The sequence below is a fragment of the Arvicanthis niloticus genome, chromosome 11 (assembly GCF_011762505.2).
Source record: "Arvicanthis niloticus isolate mArvNil1 chromosome 11, mArvNil1.pat.X, whole genome shotgun sequence".
NCBI lineage: Eukaryota > Metazoa > Chordata > Mammalia > Rodentia > Muridae > Arvicanthis > Arvicanthis niloticus.
The window spans coordinates 19,759,473-19,783,681 of NC_047668.1; positions in this window are offsets into that span (position 1 = coordinate 19,759,473).

Below are 24,209 nucleotides of genomic sequence, written 5' to 3' on the forward strand. Positions count from 1 at the left end.
AGAAGATGCAAAATACATAAAGCTTCTAACCCAAACCATCCAGGATATCCAGAACAAAATGAGAAGACAAAAACCAATGGATAATAGGTACAGAAGAGAGTGAAGATTCCCAATTTAAAGGGCCAGTAAATATCTTCAGCAAAATTATAGAAGAAAACTTAACTAACCTAAAGAGATAGCCATGAACATACAAGAAGTCTACAGAACTTTAAATAGAATAGACCAGAGAAGAAATTCCAACCATCACATAATAATCAAAACACCAAATGCACAAAGTAAATAAAGAATATTAAAAGCGGCAAGGGAAAAATATCAAGTAACTTATAAAGGCAGACCTATCAGAATCACACAAGAAGACTCAGCAATTACTTTTTCTTAATATCTCTTAAAATCAATGTGCTCAATTCCTCAATAAAAAGACATAGACTAATGAGCTGGATAGGTAAACAGGATCCAGAATTATGCTGCATACAAGAAACATACCTCAATGACAAAGATATACACTACCACAGAGTAAAAAATTAGAAAACAATTTTCTAAGCAAATGGTCCCAAGAAATTAGGAGGAGCATCCATTTTAATATCAAATAAAATTGACTTTCAACTAGAAGTTATCAAAGAAAAAAAATCTACCAAGATAAACTCTCAATTCTGAATATCAATCCTCCAAATGCAAGGGCAACCATTAGTGTGATTGAAGCAATCACACTAAAATCAGGGACTAGACAAGGCTGTCCACTCTATCCCTACATATTCAATAATGTACTCAAATTCTTAGCAAGAGCAATTAGACAACAACAAAAGGAAGTCAAATGAATAAAAATTGAAAAAAAAAGAAGTCAAAATATCACTATTTGCAGATGATATGATAGTGTACATTAAAAAAAAAAAAAGACCTCAAAACTTACACTAGAGTATGTCTAATAAACAAGTATAGAGTATGCTGATAATAAACTTCAGCAAAGTGGCTGGATATAAAATTAAAACTCAAACAAATCAATGGCTTTCCTGTACTAAACGGATAAACAGGCTGAGAAAGAAATTAGGGAAATAACACCCTTCACAATAGTTACAAATAATATAAAATACCTTGGTGTGAATCAAATCAAGCAAGTGAAAGATTTTTAGGACAAGAACTTCAGGTCTCTGAAGAACGAAATTGAAGAAGATCCCAGAAGGTAGAAAAATCTTCCATGCTTATGTATTGGCAGGATTAATATAGTAAAATTGACGGTCTTGCCAAAAGCAACCTACGGATTCAGTGAAATCCCCATCAAAATTCCAAATCAATTCTTCATAGAGATATAAAGAGCAATTTGCAAATTCATTTAGAATAACAACAACAACAACAACAACAACAACACAACAACAACAACAACAACAACCCAGGATAGCAAAAACTATTCTCAACAATGAAAGAACTCCTGGGGGAATCACCATTCATGACCTCATGATGTACTACAGAGCAATAGTGACAAAAACTTCATGGTATTGGTACAGAGATGGCAGGAAGATCAATGGAATAGTAGTGAAAATCCAGAAATGAACCCACACACCTAGTGTCACTTGATTTTTGGCAAAGGTGGTAAAACCATCCAGTGGAAATAGACAGCATTTTAAACAAATGATGCTCTTTCAATTGGGGATCACCATGTAGAAGAATACAAATTGATCCATTCTTATCTCCTTGTACAAAGCTCATGTCCAAGTGGATCAAGGATTTTCAGATAAAACTAGATACACTGAAACTAATAGAAGAGATGGTGGGCAAGTCCCTTGTATACCTGAGCACAGGGGAAACATTCCTGAAAGAACACCAATGGCTTAGTCTCTAAGATCAAGAATTGAGAAACGGGACCTCATAAAATTGCAAGGCTTCTGTAAGGCCACGAACACTGTCAATAGGACAAAATGGCAACAAACAAATTGGGAAAAATCTTTAACAATTCTGCATCAAATAGAGGGCTGATATCCAATATATACAAAGAACTCAAGAAATTAGAATTTAGATAATCAAATAACCCATTTAAAAATGGAGTACAGAGCTAATCAAACAATTCTCAACTGAGGAAACAAGAATTGCTGAGAAGCACCTAAAGAAGCATTCAACATTCTTAATCATCAGGAAAATGCAAATCAAAACAACACTGAGATTCTACCTCACACCAGTCAGAATGGCTAAGATCAAAAACTCAGGTGACAGCAGATGCTGGAGAGGATGTGGAGAAAGAGGAACATTCTTCCATTGTTGGTGGGATTGTAAGCTGGTACAACCACTCTGGAAATCAGTGTGGTAGTTCCTCAAAAAATTGGACACAGTATTGCCTTAGGACCCAGCTATACTATTCCTGGGCATATATGTAAAAGTTACTCCAAGACACATACTCAAGTATGTTCATAGCAGCCTTATTTATAATAGCCAGAAACTAGAAAGAACCCAGATGACCTTCAACAGAGGAATGAATGCAGAAAATGTTATAGATAGATTTACATAATGGAGTATTAGTTAGCTATTAAAAACAATGACTTCATGAAATTCTTAGGCAAATGGATGGAACTCAAAGTATCATCCTGAGTGAGGTAACCCAATCACAAAAGAATACACATGGTATTCATTCACTGATAATTGGATATTAGCCCAAAAGCTCAAAATACCCAAAATTCAAATCTCAGACCACAAGGAGCTCAAGAAGAAGTAAGACCAAAACGGTGGTGCTTTTATTTTTCTTAGAAGGTTTAATAAAGTATTCACCGGAGCAAATATGAAGACAAATGTGGATCAGAGACTGAAGGAGGTGCTCTCCAGAGACTGCCCTACCTGTGTGTCCATTCCATTTCCTGACACCAAATGCAGATGGTGTTGTAAATGCCAGGAAGTGTATGCTGACAGGAGCCTGATATAGGGGTCTCCTGAGAGGCTCAGCCAGATCCTGAAATATACAGCGGTGGATGCTTGCAGTCAGCTATTGAGCTAATCGTTGGATCCCCAATGGAGGAGTTTGAGTACTGAAGTTGCTGAAGGGGTTTGAAGCCCCATGGAGAGAGTTGCAATACCAACCAACCAGAGCTTCCGGAGTCCAAACAGCGCTCCTGGGAACATATATGGAGAGATCCATGGCTCCAGCCATATATGTAGCAGAGGATGGCCTTATAGGGCATTGGTGGGAGAGGAGGCACTTGATCTTGTGAAGACTGGATGCCGCTATGTTGGGGAATGTGAGAATGGGGAGGCAGGAGTGGGTTGATTGGTTGGTTGTACACCCTCACAGAAACAGGAGGAGGAGGCATGGGATCTGGGGGAGATTTTGTGGGTTAAATGGGTAAAGCAGATAACATCTGAAATGTAAGTAAATAAAATAATCAATAAAAATAGTAAATAGACCATGAATAATAGTATAAGACAAAAATAAATGATTGGCAAATCATGATTCATTTTGACAGTGGAAAATGATGACTGAAGAAAATTTTCTCCTGTGCAGTTGGGTTTTTCCTATCATATCCAAGTTTCCTCAATCAACCCTAATCTAATGTTCATTCACTACAATTAATCCAATCCAGCAGGCAATACCATAACTATTGAGAAACAAAGATACCCTTCAACTCTAAAACATATGTCAAGATAAAGAAGTCTGATGGCTTATGAAAAAGACTGTGGAATACAGATGACTAAATAAAGTGGGGTTTTTCATTCATGAGACTGTGCTGCTGTACCAATTATTGCTGTTTTGATTAAACAACTGATACAGTTGATAAGTAATTTTTATGTTGTATTGTAATTTGCAAACATCTTTTTAAAATTATTTATCTCTCTCCTGTCTCATTCAAAATTGATGCTTGCTTATAAGAGATAATAGAGGGCCACCATTTGTAAGCTCCACTAAGTTATATTAATACCTGAATGTCTTTAAACAGAAGAGTATAAGTATTAATTAAAAACTAAAATAAGGCAGCCTGTGTGTGTGGGCAAAAGAAAGTTTCAGGTGGTATAACATTGTTGTTGGTAATCTCAATAGCCCATTAGTTTGTTTCACCATTATATGGAGGTTGGTGTTGCCCAAACCATAAAGCCTATTACTACTGATATTAGTTCCATGCAGAAATGCATAGTAAATCAGAAGACACTTGAATTAATAATCGATAATTGGAAATTTCCTGAGGACTAAACATGAAGGTCTCTAATTACTAGATGGTTTTCATGGTGCTAAAAATTAAAATGCAAGCTTCTGTTGGATAATTTTGAATTACAGCCTTCAGCAGCTATAAATTCTGCATGCTATAGTATTAACATGCCAGTTCTGTGCCTGTTCACACAACTGCTTTCCAACTGCAGTTAATACTTCCTCCCACAGGAAAGAAGTCATATTTGAACTATCAGCCAGAGCAAAACTCTGTAGCTAGAGGAATCATCTAGCCCCAATAAAAAAAACCTGTAATACTGTATTATTAATCAAATGTGTCATGCCTATCAAATTTCATTTCAAACATGTGTATTTAAATCTACAAAGTACTACTAATGGCCTTTGGTTATGAATGGCAGCTTCTTATTGTCTGCAATGGATATGAGGAACCTCTTGACTAGTTAAGTTAGTAAGAAAACTGACTACTTAAATGCAATAGTCTCCAAATGATGAGCTAAAATTATGAGAAACTAACTAGACATCTATACCATTCCCCAATGTGTCTGGGAATGTGACAGAAAAGGAAACAGAAATGATGTGATGTCAAAGTTTTCTTTAGTACTGTGGTCCCTGGTAAGATAAACACATTCCACTCATTGCCATACAAACAAGAATATTAGAACAGTGCAAATGGGTCTTTGGGAGACCAAGAGAAAATGATAGAGTTGACTTACTGGGGAAGAAAAATCTAGAAAGTGATAAGGGGTACAATGAACATCACCAAAACTTTTTGTGAATGCTTTGGAGAAGACATTCTTTGGTTTCTTTACATTGGGATTACAGGGATCATCATTATCATCATCATAATCATCTATTCTGTTTGTATTTTCTAATTGTGACTGAACTTGTAACCCTGCTGATGTAATGAAAAGTCAAACATATATTCTGAACCACTTGTAGGAAAAAAAGAGAATTTTCAAAGATCTAATTTTAAGTAGAGAGAGAGAGAGAGAGAGAGAGAGAGAGAGAGAGAGAGAGAGAGAGAGGAAGAGGGTGAATTAATTACAGAGTTGTAGGAAAAAGTACAATGGTGAACTGTTATTTCCTCCAAATATGGTAGAAAGAAAGCTCATGTGATTCAAGTACCTCACAAAATGTCTAAGATTGCTTAGATTTAAAAAGCAGTAGACAAATACAAGGGTGAGGCAAGGTGTTTTGGTGGCTCTACCTTTAATTGTGGAGGCAAATCTACTGATAATACATAATGACTGGCCACCTCCTATTCTGAGATTGGCTTTGTGTTGATTTATTTGCCAAGAGTAACCACTCTTGCTTTTGTAAGTAACCACTCATGCAGAGTCCCATAAGGACACCTAATATACTCATTGTCCACCAAGAAAGTATTAGGTGAAATCATTTTGTCTGTCATCATGCTCTATCTGGTAAAAATGGATGTTTGATAACATCCTCTGCGTGCTGTGAAATGTTGTATAACAAAGAGATATAATTGTAATAAGTTGAAGCCAGAGATTTTAATTTCTTTCACAGAGTATAAACTTGTAACATAATATAATAAATACACATGATATTTCTTGGTCATTTTTTGTCAGAGAAATAACCTGTTACGAATTTTAAAAAAAAAGTGACAGATTTACAATATCATAAGGCACACTCATGTTTCACTATTTTATATCAGCTTTCTATAAGTTTTTCTACATTTCTATATTACAAACACTTTCTTATTTTCAAGGTAAAAAAAAGACATACTAACTAGAAGAGAGTTGAGAAACTCACAGATTTGCAATAATTGAATTTTGTGCCACCACTGGCCTTTTAAAAAGTCATTTACCAGGTGAGAAAGTCATTTCTATTATATGTTATTACAATGCCTTTGAGATTCATTTACATTGAATTCTTGACACTATTATTACCTCTTCATCTTAATAGTAAAAATGGTTCATTGTTAAAGATAGGCATGCAGAAATGAGTATTTATAATTGTGGCCTTTACAGAGTTCATCATCTTTCTTCATGTATATTACTACATCACCCTTTAGAAGTATATGGCTATATTTAAATGTGCTTGCTAATATAGTTTTATCTCTTTTATTTAGTTTAAAGTTCTAGAAATTACAAAATAACGTATATAGCTGAGTTTGTACTTCCTGCAGTTTCTTGGTCACATTTTTATTGCTGTGAAAAAAAAATCATGACAAAGACAATTTCTAAAAGGAGTTTAACTGGTGACTTGCTTACAGTTTCCTCATGTCCGTTCATCATAATCATGGTAGGGAGAATCATGGTAAAGGGGCAGTAGGCGATAACTCACATTTGATGTTAAGTAAATACTCAGAAAATAAAGAAAGCAAACAGAGAATAGTAGTGTTTTTGAAACTGCAAAGCTCATCCACAAAAACACAAATCCCCCCAAGGTCATACCTCTTAATCTTCCAATAATGTTCCATGAACATTCAAATATATGAACCTCTGGGAATTGTTCTTCTTAAAACTACCATACACAGTAAGCCAAGTGATATAACACATATGTAATAGTATGGAATGCTACTATTTGATATTCAAAGACAGTTTATCTTTGGATATTACATTTTAAGTATATCAAAATTTTGAAATGTTTTACTTCAAATCATCTTACATTCATTCTGTACTAAGTATCTACTTATTGTGAGAATGTTGTCTATCCATGAATGTGAAAATTGTTCCATGGTTGACTACTGAAATGGAGAGGAATTAGGCTTCTCAAACCTTAGTTAACAAATATAAATATTTAATGCAAAAAAAAATGTTTAATATCATGGATCCCAATCTTTCAAATATTGTGGTTAACTGTATTTGTACTTTTTGGATATATTACAGATATATCAGGGAGGTCACTTAACCTTCCAGTGGATATTCTCAAATAGATTGGGGACGTCTGGAACTATCTTCAGTTTCCTTAGGAACTGTGCATATTCAATGTAACAAAAATTCCTTCACTCTGTGTGTGGTCACTTGTAACATCTAATTAAGACCCTCAGTTCCCACCCTGAAAAAAGAGATGCTCTTGTCAGCCTTCAGCAAACCCTAGGAACTTATGGTAAGTTCTCTCATGTTTAATTTCAATTTAGTTTAAAGAACTGACCAAGCAGATTTTAAAATATATTATCTCTAAAATTTGTAATTCAAATTTAGCATTTTAGAAATTCAAGATAAATTCTGCATGGCTTTGATGCTGGTCTCTTTGCATGAGTCAGATCTTCAGTTCATGCAATGACATAAATTCATTGCTATTGGCACAGTCTCCTTTATTTTGCTTCACTGACTACAAATGGGCATGTATAAACATTTCGAAGAAATGTCTAGACAGTATTTGATGAAACAAGTGAATGCTATAGACCTGTTGAGCTGAAACAAAAGTATTCATCACAAATAACTTGCTTCATGAACATTCCAATTTTTGTTTATCATTAATTAATTTGTAACTGAAAATGGACTTGTAATTCAGCAAACTTCATACTTCCAATGTTCAGCATTATCTTTCAAAAATATCCCAATGGATATATTATTTCCAAGTAACATTCAATTATTCTGTATTTTAATAGAGAAAACAGTTCCTCTACCACCAATTCCAACTGCAGGAGTAAAGAACACACTTATAATTCTGCTTTGTTTTGTTTTATATTGTTAATTATGGAGTCCTAAATCCTTTAGACAGCTCACTGGCACAAACCAAGTCAGTATTTAAACCACTCACAAAAGAGACAGGGAAAATCATATAATTTTAGGGCATTATTGGCTGAGTTAGGGTTTTAATTAATGTTCTGTCACAGGGATGAATAGAGAGAAAGTGATGATAAAATCTGTGCAAAATAAGTAATTATTTCATTTAATTAATATTTATTTTATGAAATATTTATTCAGATTTTTGCTATTTACCATCTAAAATTATATAATAATAGGTTTAAAATGTATCTTACTACTTCAATTCTTCTATTATGTAGGTTGGAAAGAAAAAAATTTCTGGTCAAAGAAATGATTATTCTCGAAGTATGAAGGTCATAAAACTCCACTCAATCAAAGTCAAAGCAAAGCCAGGCATAGCATGGCAGCTGATGGGTCTTAAGAAAAAACATGCCGAACAAGGGTGAAGTGAGAACTGAGAATACTGTTCAGGAAGAGCAGAGAGTTTCCATAGTAACAAGGACTAATGTTCTTGCATGTGAAAAGATCCTAGTTTGAATATATTGTTGAAGATTCAAACTTTTTTTTAAAGTGCTGTAAAGTAGAACAAGAGTTCCTACACAACAAGTCATAGCTGCAGTAGTTAACACACTTATCAATTCTGCTGTTATGTGGTATGACTATAAAATGACAGACATCAGCAAGACCTACCATAACATTATTAGATGTCACATGTTCCTCATATTATAATGTCTTCCATGTACACATCAAGTATATTTCTGAAAATCATGAGAACATCATATTTAAAATTTGGGGAAATGGTGAATATTTTTAAGTGCAAAGTGCTTAATCCCCAAAATACAAAAGGAAATATTTGAATTACCATGCATTTAATATGCTACACCTTATATATTAAAAGTATGTTTACATTCAAAGCAAAAAATAATCTTTAAAGCTACACAAGCAAATCTATATTCTCAGCTACTTTGAGCTGATAGTATTTCAAATATCACCAAACCTGAGAAAATTGACATAGGTGTTTCACCATCTCAAACATTTTAATTAGGGTAAATGTAAAGAAAAACAAGATATGTCTTTCATTATGTACTCAGTTTATTTCACCAGGATACAATCAGTTATTTGGAGATGCAATTACATCCTCAATATCTCTTCACAAGGAGGAAAAAAAAAGTGTATAGATTAGGACTAAACATAACAATAGGTATAGAAAGGAAATGCATTTAACTTTAAATAAAATATCCTATATGGCCCTTTTGATATTCTAAATACTTTAATTATATTTGAAGCTGAGTACATCATAGAAAAGTGAGACAAAGGGACATAAATTTCTTCAGCACCACCAATTTGATGACTGGGATGGAAAATTTGTTATTTTTAGGTCATATTTCTCTGTTTAATTTATTGGTTTTCATCCTTTTATGACCATTTCTATACAATATTCCAAGTCATGATTGTTAGCATACTGGGTTTCTATTTCTGCATATATATAAAGAATGAAATTGCATTAATATATTTATCTATACATTTGCAAAAATATTCTATTTATGATAGTAGGTGTATGAAATACGGAATGGAGTATGTTAGCTAAACAAAGTAGAATATGATTATTAGAGTCAATGAACTTATTTTGAAAAATAGTAGTATGTGGAAAAACTGCCAATGAGGTATCGGATGCATTATGTCTGTCGAGCATGGGTGAAGGAGCATAATGTATTTTTAAAGAAGTCTTAGAGTTTGATTCTAAGACCTCAGGATACATGGAGGTGACAGAGACCTCACTCTAAAGAGACCATTTTTTTTTTTTACCAAATTATTTTATTTATTTATATTCCAGCCATTACTCTCATAGTTCCTCATCCCATTCCTCCTCCCCAAGGGAGGGCCTCTGAGAGAGTGCCAAAGAAACCTTTAGGCCCAGAATAAGAAAAGACAAAAAGTATTACAGAAAGCAACAGTACTACCATGTATTATTATATTTAGATTGCTTAAAGTCAAGGTTAAATGAAACATCTACCTACCAAAGTGCCTTCTCTCACGTCATACTTTGAGAGTGCATAGCAGTAGACTACAAAATACAATCCTGAGAGTTTTGTCATGAGTTCAAATTTCACACACACACACACCAGCAGTGAAGTGACTTGATCATTTTACAGTGAAATAAAAAGAGCAATTTAACTAAAGCAGTACAGGATAATGGCAGTTTGTGACCTAAATCTTCTCTGAGTGCTTCTTTCTGTTCAAAATTGTTTCAATGTCTCTCCCCACTTTATCTCTTTCCTCCCATACCCCAGTCAATATCTTTTGCTCTCATCTCCACCCATCGGAGGGAACCTGTGCTTCAGATATATTGTATGAGAAAAGAATCGATTTTCAAGAAACAAAATAAAAGAATTACCAGTTATCGTAGGAAAAAATAGTTCAATATCTCTGAGTACCAATACAGGATCGTGTGAAACTGTAAAGTTCTCTTTTACCGAATACAGCTGCACACGCATTAAGGTTAATTCTATACTTTCAAATATCCTAACTCATTCTTTAAATTTCTCTGCGTACATAAAGACTGGAAAAAATTTTTTTTGAAGAAGAGTGGATGAGTATAAGAAAAAACTAAAAGAATAAATGAGTCTAGATTTACCTTAGATAGTATAATCAAGATGAACTTGGAACAGCAATAATGGCCATCTATTTTGATTCCACAGTTCTTGACAGTGATTTATGAATATTTGAAACAGAATATTAAAACTTCCCTGAAAGAACAATGGAAGGTTGTCCCAACAATCACATGTGGGGCAGTAGGCTGTGAGAGGTAGCTGGTTGAGCACAGGCTTTAAACCCCAGAGACCCTCAGGGACGGTAGGAATTTGGCCATGCTCCTGGGTCCCTGGCTCCTTTCACATAGCACCCTCACAGTCCACCACAGAGAGGTCTAGTGGCCATTGGTCACTTAAGAACAGTACCCCAGGGCATCTCACATGTAAATAAGGTATCCCCAAGCTCTCAGACCAAGCCAGTAGGAGGAACCTGTAGCCAGACACTGACCCACCACAAAACTGTATATAAGAATCCTATCCAGAAAGAATAATGGTGTGAGAGAATTACTCTGTTGTCTGAGAGCTTCTGTCATAAGAGCTGTAACACTGCCACTTGGGAAGAGATCTGCTCTCCAGAAACGCCATCAGGAGCTTCCCCACATTCCTTGATGGCTAGTTGGCCTCTCACTGGCTCAGCCTGGCCTGACTCAGTGCAGAGTAATGAGTGCAGCATCTTGGAGCAACTGGGGCAGCAACAGTGGAGACTGGGGTAGAGGTAGCTGCAGCAGCTGAGATCATCATAGGAAAGTCCACAGTTACTTAACCATTTGATGTAAAAAGGTGAATAATTCGGTTGGTGTTGACATAATGTTATAGGTAACAGTAGAAGTGGCATTAAGGATCACTTTCCTTCTAGGGAATTTGATTTCTTGGTCAGTAGAAACTGGAATAATTTTTCAGAGTCCTCCTGTGGCTGAGAATATGTTGGATGTCCATGTCTGGTTCCCAAAAGTCTTTCACATAACTACATTGCACTAGTATTAACTGTATCCTATGGCAGGTTAAGCAAAGAGATCAGGGATGGAACTCAAATGGCAAATGAAGAGTCCTCCAAACTAAACTATTCTCAACTTCTTTCTTTGGATTGTAGGGAATAACTGAGTCTCTTTATATTTTTACAGTATGGTTTAAGTAGCAAAACAAAGAACCAAGCATTATCATTCGGAAACATTTGTGAGACACTATTTTCAGAAAAAAGCATGCACACATGTCTATGTACTACAGGAAACAATGAAAGCTTAAAGATAGAATACAACCAAAGTCCAGCTTGGTCTGCGTTTTATTAAGATAAGCTAATGGACTACGAGTAGAGAGCAGAAACGACACAAAAGTGGCCACCTCCCTAAAACTCAACCCCAGTATGACTGTTTGCTCACCAATATGGAAACCTGTCTAGAATGCACTAAACAACATACAGGCTCAACGAGGTGAAAAGTGTCTTCTCTGGGTAGCTCAATTACTCTGAGACTCTTCTAGGAAGCTCAGCAGATGGATGCATCTTCTAGTCATGTCAACTTTCTAAGAGTGTCTCTCATTTGTCATTGCTTATTCACCTCTGGGGGTAGGGAAATTTGAATATATTTGGTCAGTTTTTAGGGAGCTCCAAAAGCTCTTGAATTGTGACTTTTTTTTTTAATCTAGTTTTCCTGAGAATGGGATGTTTTTGTGTCCCTTCTATGTTTATGGAGCTTCCTGTGTAAGAAAATTGCTACACATAAAAAACTCATAAGTTAAATCATTGACCTACATTAATGAGTAAAAATGAAATAATAAGTCAAAAAATCTCTGAGGTTGGAGCCAGAGAAATGGCCTAGCTACAAAGATTACTTCCCGCATTTCTACATGATGCCAGTTCAGTGCCTGGCAACCCTGTCTAATTGCTCAAAACAATCATCAACCCCACCTTCAGCGATTTGATGCCTTCTTTAGACCTTTGAGTGTATGTGCACATGCATACATAAATTTAAAAATAATTCTCTGAAGCTGAAGCCCAAAGTTTTTAATTTCAAAACATTTTCAGACACACCACATTTTGAGTATGATTACCAATTAGATAATAATTTTAACATAGTTTCAAAAAAAAAGGTAGCAAAGACAGTTACATTTTTTTCCTCATGTATTTGAAAATAAAGTCATTAAGAGCTTTGATGATACAAGTAAGTTTGATATGTGGGATTCTTAATTAATTAGAGTTTCCTTTAAATCTTCCTTGCATTTCCCCATTTTCTACTAAAAAAAAAAAAATGAAACAATTATTTCAGATGGACCTAAAGTAGTATCCATAGAAGAGAAACACAAAATTAGTTCAATAATATGAATAAAAGTATGATGGCACAATATACATGTAAATATAAAGTGAAATTATTAAGTGCATATTAAGTTAGAATAAATATTAAAAGTCTATAAATGAAATGCAATAAATCCTACCATGTGAATTATATTTATCATAGTCCATTCAATGTAACCAGCATTTTAAATTTATATATAAACACAGAAATTTGAAGTATCCGAAGTATCTTTTTGGTAGGTAATACTTGTAGTTCAAAATACCATATATGAGGTAAACAAGATTAGTCTGAAAAATAGGTATTTTATTAATTCATGGAGCCATGTGACCAAGTATCCCTTAGTAAAGCCTAAAAGCCAGAATTGTGAGAATCAACCAATATACGAAATCTTACTCTCCCTCCTCAATATTGTGCACTTTACCTTGCCTTTCAGACTCAGAGAAGTTGTCTTATTTAATTAAAAAATGATTCCTGACAATTCCCTGTTGATTGTTACTACTTTTTTTTGGATATTTTATTTATTTACATTTCAGATATTATTCCCTTTCCCTTCCCCCCCAACCCCCAGAAACCCCCTATCCCATTCCCCCTCCTCCTGCTCCTATGAGGGTGTGCCCCCACTCACCCTCTGCCACCTCCCTGGCCCCGAATTCTCCCACACTGGGGCATCCAGCCTTTACAGGACCAAGGGCCTCCTCTTCCACCTACATCTGACAAGGCCTTCTTCCCCTACATATACCTCGGGAGCCATGGGTCCCTTTCTATGTGCTCCCAGGCTCGTGGTTTAGACCCTGGGAGCTCTGGTTGGTATTGTTGGTCTCCCCATGAGGCCACACACCCCTTCAGCTCCTTCAGTCTTCTCTCTAACTCCACCATTGGGAACCTCTTGATCGGTTTAATAGTTAGCTGTGAGCATCCATCTCCGTATAAGTCAGGCTCTGGAAGACCTCTAAGGAGACAGCTATATCAGGCTCCTGTCAGCACGCACTTCCTGGCATCCACAACAGTGTCTGCCTTTGGTGAGTGCACATGGGATGGATACCCAGGCGGGGCAGTCTCCGGACACCTGCTCCTTCAGTCTCCGGCCCACACTTTGACTCCATGATTGCTTCTGTGACTATTTGGACCAAAGCACCACCACTTGGACCTTCCTTCTTTATGAGCTTCATGTGGTTTCTGAGTTGTACCTTGGATATTACGAGCTTCTGGGCTAATATTCACTTATCAGTGAGTGCATACCATGTGTGTTCTTTTGTGATTAGGTTACCTCACTCAGGATGATGTTTTGAGCTCCATCCATTTGCCTAGGAATTTTATGAAGTCATTGTTTTTAATAGCTGACTAATACTCCATTGTGTAAATGTCCCACATTTTCTGTATTCATTCCTCTGTTGAAGAACATCTGGGATCTTTTCAGCTTCTGATTAGTATAAATAAGGCTGCTATAAACATAGTTGAGCATGTGTCCTTGTTATATGTTGGAGCACCTTTTGGATATATGCCCAGGAGTGGTATAGCTGGGTCCTAAGGCAATTCTTTGTCTCATTTTCTGAGGAACCACCAGACTGTTTTTCAGAATGGTTGTACCAGTTTACAATCCCAACAACAATGGAGGAATGTTCCTCTTTCTCCACATCCTCTTCAGCATCTGCTATCACATGAGTTTTTGATCTTAGTCATTTTGACTGGTGTGAGGTGGAATCAATCTCAGGGTTGTTTTGATTTGCATTTCCATGATGACAAAAGATGTTTAACATTTCTTTAGGTACTTCTCAGACTTTGGAGTTTTCTCAGTTTAGAATTCTTTGTTTAGCTCTGTACCCAATTTTAATAGGGTTATTTGATTGTCTAAAGTCTAATTTTCTGAGTTCTTTGTATATATTGAATATTCTGTTACTATTTTAGAAGGTTGTTAACATGAACATTATTAGTTTTCAGTATGAAAATTTGTCTTTCTTAATTTTTCCCACTTCTCCTACCCCTTTGTATCATTTTTTCACTCACTCCATAATTGCCTTTTCTTCTCATGTAGTATGTACTCCATTATCTATTCCACTTTATCAACATGCCATTTTTTCCTCTGATTGTTTCCTTGCTTGATACATAGCCTAGGTACTAACCTCTAATATTTAAAATATACAAATAAATAATAAGCTATGTTGTACATGAGACAGAACATGCAAATTATGGATTACCTCTTAATATTTTCCTCTTCAATCCATTATATTTAAAGTTTATGTTTATGTATAGATGAATAAAATTCTGTTGCACACAGGTACTGCTTTTTCTTAGTCCTTTTTTGTGGATGGCTTTTTAGCATACTTCCATGTTCAGATTATCGCTAATATTAAAACAATAATCATGGATTTGCACAGATCTCTGAGGTAGGATATGTAATCCTTTGGTACATTCCCAGTCCTATTGGTCAGATGAAAACTAGATTTTAATTTTTTGAGAAATCTGCATAATGCTTCTATATTGGTGGCACTAGCATGTACTCTCTCCAGCAATGAGTAAGATTTTCCTCTCCACATATTCTTTGCAGCATTTTTTGGCTCACTTATTAGTAATAACTGTTCTGATCACAATAATGCGAAATCTGAAAAGAGACTGAATTTGTATCTCTCTGATAGCTACGGATGTTGAACATTTAAAAAATATTTATTGAAAATTTATGTTTCTTCTTTTGAAAATTGTCTTCATTTTGTTAGCATATTTGCTGATTTGCAATTTTATTTGTTCTTTATGTTGTTTTGGTATTGAATTTTTATAATTCTTTATATATTGTAGATATTAACTGTCTCTATGAAATGTATTAACTATATATTTTAGACTCATTTAAACTCACATTATGAAATGAGAAAGTAGAGCAATCTTCCTATAACTTTAGAAAGCAACAGACTAAATTCAAGCAATTTAGTGTATAAAAACTATAGCTCTGTGAACTGATTAATGGGTAACAGATTTAAGCATCTTATTGAGCTAAATGTAATCCATATACATATATCAAATCCTAGAGTCGGTGATTGGTAAAAATAAATCAAAGTGAAATTTATTATTTAAGAATGAAGAATAGATAGTTACACACCAGAAGAGTATGGTTCAGAAATATATATATATATATATATATATATATATATATATATATATATATATATTTTAAGTGTGTAAGTCCCAGTATGTGTGTGTGTGTGTATATACACACACACACACATACTGGGACTTACACAATTTAAAACTGAGTCAAATTCCAGCAATTTATATACTCCATATGAGTCAAATACTTATTCTAAATTTTACACATACATAGACATGCATATTTATATGCACATACTATTCAAACAGTCTCATGATGCAATATTATCTTCATACTTTTAAATATGGATATAGCAGCAAAGAGAATATGTCAAATTCCATGTGGGTTTTCTGTTTGTGTTTCTTTCTGTGCGATACATTACCAGCATTCTCCAACATAGTGGTGTCCAAAAGCATAAGGTATAACTTCTCAGATTTGGAGAATAATTTAGCAGCTCAGCAGAGGAAAACTGGGCCTACATATCATGAAGCCATATCTAACAGGAACAGTGCATAAAGCTAGCACAGGTATTTGACCAAGAGCCAGCAAAGCTGAGCTATAAGGTGCAATCACCATTTTGTTCATTTTCACTTTTCATTTTGGTCTAAATATGTTGCATGCTTTCAGGGCTTTAAATATATATTTTTTTATCTTAAGAATTTTGGATGGTATTCCAAGATATTCTCCCAGGAGTACAGCTTGTAAGTTTTCCCAGGAAAACCTAAGTCAACTACTCCTGCTTTTAGCTTTTAGTTTAGATATTTGGCCCTAGTTGAAAGTCTTTCTTAAGCTCTGGAGACTATGACTCTCAAAAAGATGCCAGAGATTTCCTCATATGGTTCTAATGCTAAGATACTATTTGATCACCTGACTCTATGCTTACTCAGGAACTAGATACTCAGAACAAAGTAAACTTATAAAGGCCAGTGGACTAGAGGAGTTGAGAGAATATCAGGTTAAAAGCCTCTTCCTTCTGCATTCTCATTATATATGAATATATTTGTGAGTATATATACATATATATGCAAACAATCTTCCTGTAACTCTAATAAAATGACTATATATATATATATATATATATATATATATATATGAATACATATATATGTTCATATATATTATATCTGATTACATAGCATATAAGATTTTGGTATCTAATAATAAACATTTGTAAGCCTATGGTATGCCCTTTGAGGAAAAATTACAGCACCAACTTTATATTGACTGCCATGAACTCTGACCAATATAGGGGCTTATACTGATGGCTGAAGAATGGTGTGGAGAAATGTTTATACAATAGAAGTTAAGACCTCCCTTTCTTAGAAAAGTTTGGTTATGCAGGGCCACTACTGTGTCATAAGACTAAGGAACAAAAGAATACCAAGATAAGACATAAAAATAAGTTTTCAAAGATATAAAATATTAACAATGTATTATGAAAGAAACTGAATAATAACTGCAGCAGATTTGGCCTAAGAATTTTTTGAGGGCCTAGTCACAATTGGCACTCTGAACATTAAAAGTTGATAATACACTTCTGAGGGTATGGCAATTTTCCCAGGCTGGCTTGAAGATTTCCTTTCTATCTGGTGCCCTTGAATAGTGCAAGAATATTAAAAGATGGGTTGCAGGGGTTGATGATGGAGAATGATTGTAAAAGATAACTCTGCTTGATAATGGTTTATCAATGATGACTAAACTTATAACCAAGAGGTTTTTAAAACATGTGTCTAGGAAAAAATAATAAGATCTATATTTTAGAACAATAGGAATCTATACCTGTCTACTAACTACTGTACAAATAAAGCAGCATTCCGCTTGACAGTCAGACCACAAGGTTCTTCCTCCCTCTATTCATGACTCACTCCTCTTTACCAACTCCCTACATCTTCTGTGGGACCTGGCCATTGCCAGGGATGGCCCCTGGCACATACTAAGTGTTCATCTTGAAAATTATAAAGAAATGCAGCAAGACCCTTGTTTGTTGTGATCAACATAGTTATTATAGCTCTACCAGGCTGTCATCTGTCCTCAACTATTAATGTCACAATGACACTTTGAATATTGGCTGTACTTTACATCTCTGACTTCTTCTATAACCTAATTGAGAAAACTTTCTACTTTTAATTTAAGGGGATGTGGGTAGTTATTTATTAATCTTCCAAATGACTTACTAGGTTGAAGTCAACAAGGATTTGGAAACTAAATTACATCTTCAAACTTTTTCATATGCTATAGCTGAAGTTTCTTTTAGAAATAGTATGTATTTTGCATTTGTATTAAGTTTTAGTTTTCTCTTTAATTTCTATTTGTTTGTACTTGTTCTATCTATTTTAACACTCTTTTTGTTCACACCATCAGACATCAAATAGAAGGCAGATTTTGATTTCATTTGAATGAACTCAGTTATGAGAAACTTTTGGTTTTTGGTTTTTCCTGGTTTCCATTTTTCATTGATTGAAATAGCATTGATTGAAATAGCATATAGCATCAATGATAGTCAAGCTCCATGATTGACTGACATATAAACAACTCTGTTATTAATACAGCAGCTCAAGAAAAGCACAAAGTGATTAAATGATCACATAGGGAACAAACTAAAACATATGGCCGATTTTGACTTTCATGAGCTATATGTACAATTATGTTTGGAACAAAATAAATGAAAATTCTTAAACAGGTTAATAATGAACTAGACTAAACACAAATAGAATGTATCTTAAGTAAAAAAAAAGTTCATGACAGGATGTCTTAGAAGCTAACATCTTCTAGCTATTTCAATATCTAACATCAATGTTCCTCAAAGCATTAAATAACAAAATTGAAGAAATCTTCCAAACATGCTCAGCAAAGCCAGCGTTATCCTGATGCCAAAATCAAATTAAAGACAAGACAATATAAGCCAATTTATTCTTTGTTCTCAGTGAACACATATAAACAAACAAAACCTCAAACACCTCTCAAGAAAATAATCACAATCAAGCTTCCACCATAAATTAGAAAGAGCATGCATCATCAGAATTTAATAGAGGAACATTGGTAATCTAAGACAATATATAAACAAAATATGGAAAAATATCTAATTAGCTCTTCCATTCATTCAAAGACTCTAGAAGACAAGAATAAAAGAACTATATCTTAAGCTATATGTGACAAACAACCAACAGTATACTTCAAAAAGAATAATTGAAAGAATATATTAAAAACTCAAAACAAATCTTATTTGTCAACTATTGAATTGTATATTAATGGTGCTTGAATAATCAGAACAAGGATAGTGAAGAAACTCAGGAGATCCCTAAAGCAAATAAATCAGATATCCTCACTTGGAAATGACACAATCCTAAAAGTAACAGACTGAAAGATTATACAGAAAACATTTAGCTTCAATAAGTATTTGGAACAATGTAAGCCAAAATCAACATATGGTAATCTCTATCTTGTCTACCTGGCAATAACTAAGTTACTAAATAAAAAACTTTGGAAAGTAATCTCACTTTCATTAACATCACATTAAATAAATTATGTAAGCACAGCATAATTAATGATAGTAAACATTTCTACAATAAAAATTGTAATGCATTAGAAGATATGTCAGAAAATATATTACAAGAAAAAACTAGATATACTACATAATCCACAGGAAAATTGTACTAATGTTCTTCATAGATACAGAAATATTAAATCATGGTTAAAAAAACAGTTTTAGCAGTTAGTGTTGAAAAATTTATCCACTTTTGTAGAAGATGAAAACTAGACTCATATCTTACCCTTTGTAAAAATAAGTTTGAAGTATATTATACAATTTAATATGTGCTTCAGTAGATAAAATAAGAACTTTTGAAATAACTAGTAGAAAGCCTAGGGGGAAAAACAAAACACATACAAACATGTCCGCATAGATAATGACCATCTGCAGCTTCAGCACCTCAGGTAGCAATGCTAAACTTGCCCAGTATGGCTGCATAGAATTAGAAGGCTTCTGCAATGCAATAGATGCAACCCTTAGAAAGAAGGGAGCCTAGAGAATGATAAAAGCTTTGCCAGTTATTCCTTCAAGTAAAAATTAATATACAGCATATGTAACAGCTAAAATTAAACTATAGAACAAATTATGAATTCTCTAATTAGGCAAACAAACTAAACAACTATTTCTTTCAAGTGAAAACATATCAGTGACAAAAACATAAAAAATAAAAACAAACAAGAACAACAACAACAACAAAAATCCCCCATATAAAATGTTTAAATCTTTAACCATCATGGAACTGCGAATCTAAACTACATTTGTAATTTCATCTTTACCCAGTCAGAGAGTCTATTATTGAGAAAATAAAAACAATAAATTGTTAGGATTTCCAGACAGGGAAAACAAAGGATATTGTTAATGTTCATGCAAATTAGACAACTAAATACAGACATTTGTCTGTTGGGGACCGCACTAGTCCCACGTTGGGGTGGCCAAAAAATGTCTCGGCCTGAGCAAAATGTTGAGGCCCCGGGCCAACCCACGTTTGGGCAGCCACTGTATCCTGGCCCAAGTTGCCGCTCCGGTCTTCAGGTCGGGGGTTCAGCAAGAGCGAGGGTGAGGCCAGATTTTACCTAATGTCTGAGATTCGTCTCTGATGATCCCCTGTATTCTCTGATCTCCGTCTATATATTCTCTGATCTCTGGTTCTGTCTTCTATAGTCTGACTTCTAAGCCACGCCTCTAAGTTACACCTTTAATCATGCCCTTAGGTCTTGTCTCCAACTCTGATCTCTATAATCTCACACACCTTTAATCTCAAGGTATCTAAACCAAGATTATCAGAGTGTTCTCAGCTGTTGTAGGCTATTGTAATTCAAATCTCATGTCAGGGTATATGGCTCAAGATGGCTGCAAAGCTGATAGCCGCTTTCTGCTAAAAGTCGGCCCCCAACATTTGTCAGTGCATTCAAAGCAGAGATTTGTATGATAGAACCTATTAGCTTTGTGTATATGACCACCCAAATGCTAACTACAGAGATGTCCGCATATTATATTGGCCATGTCGTCTGTGGCAATATTTAGGGATATAGTGACCCATAAAAAAGAATTCAATTTGTTATTTGTGTTAAACTGGTTGCAATTGAAGATTATCATGTTATGTGAAATAAGTCAAATTCGCCATTGCAGGTATTTATGTTTTTTCTCTTATGTAGAATTCAGAAGGAGACACTGAAGAAAATGGAAATAACTATTGGGTATGCAGAAATGGGGCAAAAGAAGGGAGTATAAGAAAGAATAATAAGGTGGTAAATATGAACAATTGTTATTTTTTCAAAAATTAAAAATCCCAATTTGATCTCAATTTGGGCCTGTCCTTGGGTGACCCTGAAGGATGACAAACAGTCTCAACTAACCTAGAACCCTGAGATCTCCCAGACACTGGGTCACCAAATAGGCCGCATACACTATCTGATATGAGACCCCCCCAACAAATATACAGCAAAGGACTGCTTGTTCTGGACTCAGTCAGAGAAGACGCATCTCACACCCAAAATACAGGAGGCCCCAGTGGGGCAGTCTGGTGGAGTGCGGGGTGGGGAGTTGGGGACATTTTTGTGTAGACAGGGTGTAGGGGGAGATAAGGAATGAAGAATAATCAGAGGGTGGACCAGGAAGTGGATTAAATCTGGACTGTAAAAGAAAAGATTAAACAAAATAGAAAAAAAAAACATTTTTGTAAAAATTTAAATGTGTCTTGACCTCTCATGTTCACTCTTCAGAACTCAAAATTCAAACTTGGTGTAATAATTTTTCATCTTATTGAAGTAAGAATGGAAACTTCATGGCCTATGTCCTGACATTGGGGGGTGCACTGAAATGAATTAAAAATTTAATTATTATGGGGAAAACTGTCATTTAATTATTATTGGGGAAGAGTAACTTGAATAAAAAGATTTACCAGTACATCTTCAGGCTAATGATAGATACTTCCTCTATACTAGGAAGAAATACTAACATAGCAATTCTATACTTTTCAGATGTATATTTTGCCTTTGTAATTTGTGAATAATGTATAAATAAGTATATAAATCCTTTTAGGTGTAAAACACTCTTAATGAACTATATTGTCATACTAGACTGATAGTATTTTCTCAAAGTGGCTTATCTCTTGCCCTAATATAAAACTTCTTCTTATGCTCTTTATTTTTTAACATTAGTGTGACAAAATATTCAGTGCTATTTGGACATAGTAACATCACTTAAAATGAAAAATTCTCAACAACTTAGTGAATGCTGTATACATAATACTTAATGATGATGCCAAATTATATTAAAATTCATAGTAGGAAACTAAACCAATGAAATAACATTATAAGTATAATAAAAGTCAAGGATGCTGATTTGGAGGCAACTCTGTTTATTATGAACAGAATAATACACAGAAGTTTAATTGCCAAGTGCAAAAAAGAATTTAGTAATAGCAAATTGTGAAAATGAATTGGCAATAGCATTTTAAGGTATAATAAAGGACTGTTATGAGCATTTTCTTTACATCTTGACATTATGTCAATTTTATTTTCATATACAAGGATATGAAACTCATAAAATATAAATGATTAATAATTTTACAGTTTCATATCTGACATCCTGACAGTTACATGTGGTAGCTGAGAACTATATTTCTTTGCCAGCTAAAATATTAATATTACATTAACTGACTATCTTTTCCATGGTCTATAATGCTCAGAAGTTGTTACAACAGTCAAGATTGTCCACGGGGAATTTTTTTAGTTACTATAACCAGCAGGTAGTTTTTGTGTGTTTGCTTTCTGAAGAATGGATAATTCTTGAAGCAAAGGTAGAAAAGTCCTAATAAATCACTGCTTTATGAAATATTCATTGCATATCTGTATTCTTCACAGACTTCTGTCGGGGAAATTAAAATAAAGAATTATTTTAAAAAAAACATTTAGTACTGAGTTGACAAGGCACTTTATAAACCCAGAAGAGTTTCAAGTTATATCTAGAAAAGTTTTCAAAGAAATTTCTATTTGTCTTTCACAGGTAGAACAAGAATGGAATACAGAAACTAAAGGAGTCCTTAATGTGGCCTAGTTTCTGTTTATTTAAAAAGAATTATCACTCTCAGAACTATGTTTTTCAATGAGTTCAGTGCTTAGCACTGCAGCTTTTCTGAACATAGATTATTAGGAAAGATAGACTTCAGGGTAATGAGAGCTTCAATGTAGGGCAGCAGAAACATTCTGAAGTGACTGCCCACCATGGTCCACAGATGCTCTTAAGAGACGCTTCACAAATCTCACTTATTGGGACCAAATAGAATTAATACATTTAGTTTTTTTCTAATTTTCTTATCAATTACATATGTATATTATTAGGTGTCTAATTTATTTGGTTGTTTTAAATATTAAATAAATGATATAATGGGTGAAATTATAAAGAACAAACAGGTCCTGATAAAAGAAATATCAGATCTTAGGTTAAACAATTATTATAAAAGATAAAATCTTTTGAAAAATATTCATTGTACAAGAATTTGGATAAATGCAGATGAAATGTGTCTCTAGTACTTTTATGTACATCAAATTCTACTTTTAACTCTTATGTATAAGTGACATGACTCATGGCTTTTGGGTTTACAGAGATTAAATGCCATGATCATATGCCACTTGCCCAGTTTTGCTCTGAGATTATTTTAAATGCCTAATTTACGGCCCCAAGTTTCTGACTATGTGAAGTAGCACTTAGTATTGTGCTGGATGCTGCCAGTTTAGCATTGTCCAGATTACAGCTTAGGCCTCCCAGAAGATGTATAATATCATGAATGCAAAGTTCACATCTCAGAATCCATATCTGGGTAATGAATGGCTATCTTACCAGCACTCTAGTTTAAATATCTTATGGGTAACTCACTAAGAAACACTTTAGTTGGGTGGAGAAATTAATGGTACAGACTATTTTGTGTCTCTTCAATGTAAGTGTCTATGAGAAATAAAAGGATAATGCTGACAGGCAAAGTAAGCTATCACATTGATGGGTCTATTTCAAAAACTTCAGTAGTCCCAGCATCTTCTTATAATTGTTATAGAAGACTTCGGAAGAGTAGATCATCTTTCAATGTATGAAACTTAAGATTATAGTTTTTATTAACATTAAATTTGGCCAATGTGTAAAAGGAATTTTCATCTTAGGAAAGTAGATAAAAATCATAAAGATCGTGCAGATTACTGGGGCTTGGGAATGGGGTGATCTCTAGGCTGTCCCTGGGATGGGAAAGACTTCTAGAAGTCAATGCAGGTGACATTAGCCAAGATGTCTAACAGTAGAAACATGGAACCTGAAGAGACCACCTCCTGTAGCCAGGCAGGACCCCCAGTGAAGGAATAAGGATACCAACCCACCCACAAATCTTTTGACCCAAAATTGTTCCTGTCTAAAAGAAATGC